Here is a 1431-nt window from a genome sequence, read left to right on the forward strand (position 1 = left end):
ATCCACTTGACTCCCTCACACCCGTCGGCTTAGCCCTCTCAAGCTCAGCAGAACCCGCCTGTCACCAGATCACCCGGGTGACGAGAGACGCTGCATGGGAAGTCCGAGTGTGAAGGAATAGCAACTTTTCACTGCATGCAATTTGAGAGGAAAATCGAATTACTCGGAGTAAGATAGAAATATGAGAGGGGGCTCATCCCACCTCTCAAGCTTAAAAAATTCTTTCACAAATTGGATATGGTCAGCCTGGAAAAATGAGATCTCTATGTATATGTCCGCAGCTCGTGGTTGTGCGGTAGCGTTCTCGCTTCCCGCGCCCGGGTTCCTGGGTTCGATTCTCGGCGGGGTCAGGGATTTTCTCAGCCTCGTGATGACTGGGTGTTGTGTGATGTCCCTAGGTTAGTTAGGTTTAAGTAGTTCTAAGTTCTAGGGGACTGATGACCATAGATGTTAAGTCCCATAGTGCTCAGAGCCATTTGAACCATCTCTGTATATGAGGGACTGTTGTCCCCTCTAGACAGGCGATTTTTGGCGAACGTGGCCGTTCTTACCGTGAGAACGTCGCCTCTCTAGTCTAAAATCATCTTTTTTCAACCAAAAGAGATTCTGAGTCGCTGATTGCTCCTCTCAGGATATGCAAAGCAAAGGCTTGCTCCCGCAGCGAGGAAACCCTGGCCTTGTGTCTGGATTGGTTACCAGGCCAACAGAACAGTCAAGAGGGGAGATTCAATGGCTCTGAGCACTATGGGACTCAACTGCTGTGGTCATAAGTCCCCTAGAACTTAGAACTACTTAAACCTAACTAACCTAAGGACATCACACACATTCATGCCCGAGGCAGGATTCGAACCTGCGACCGTAGCGGTCGTGCGGTTCCAGGCCGCAGCGCCTTTAACCGCTCGGCCACTCCGGCCGGCGGAGATTCAATGAGTAGAGGATGGTTCGATTGGTCTGTACAGTGTGAAGCGGTTTTGTTTTTGCTAATCTGGTTCTCGTACCCATGCTTAATGGAAAGTGGCTATGATTCTTTGCCTTTTTCGTCTTCTGGTCCTCCCCTGGTGCAGAGCTTCAGGTCTTTCAATTTGGGTGAGACTTGTGGTCTGAAATTTGTGGTGGACTAAGAACCAATGACAGTTTCCAGCTCTACCAACAGTGGAACTGCATGCCATCTCGACCATATCGTGTGTCATGAGGGTGAACTTATTCGTTCTGAGTCGGCTGTCTGACGTCTAACAATTCCTGTACGCATCGTTGTACCTGTGAGTGAAATTTGTTTGGCCAGGCCAGCGGAGGGGACAACCTCACACTGAGATCTTTCGGGATTTCAGGGGTCTGTTAGGTAAGTTTCCCGCGTTCTAATAGCCAGTGCGCGTAGTTTGGAAATTTTCGTGGACGCGTCAGAACATTACAGCTGCCACAGTGTGCCGCTAC

At 49.8% G+C, this 1431-nt stretch overlaps 1 non-coding gene across 1 annotated transcript; it reads right to left on the bottom strand.

Annotated features, from left to right (window-relative positions):
• Positions 1 to 829: 829 nt before the first annotated feature.
• Positions 830 to 913, bottom strand: Trnap-ugg. Its single transcript has one exon. It is a non-coding gene; the product is annotated as a tRNA-Pro (tRNA).
• Positions 914 to 1431: the final 518 nt, after the last annotated feature.

Source organism: Schistocerca americana, chromosome X (genome assembly GCF_021461395.2).
Source record: "Schistocerca americana isolate TAMUIC-IGC-003095 chromosome X, iqSchAmer2.1, whole genome shotgun sequence".
Taxonomy (NCBI): Eukaryota; Metazoa; Arthropoda; class Insecta; order Orthoptera; family Acrididae; genus Schistocerca; species Schistocerca americana.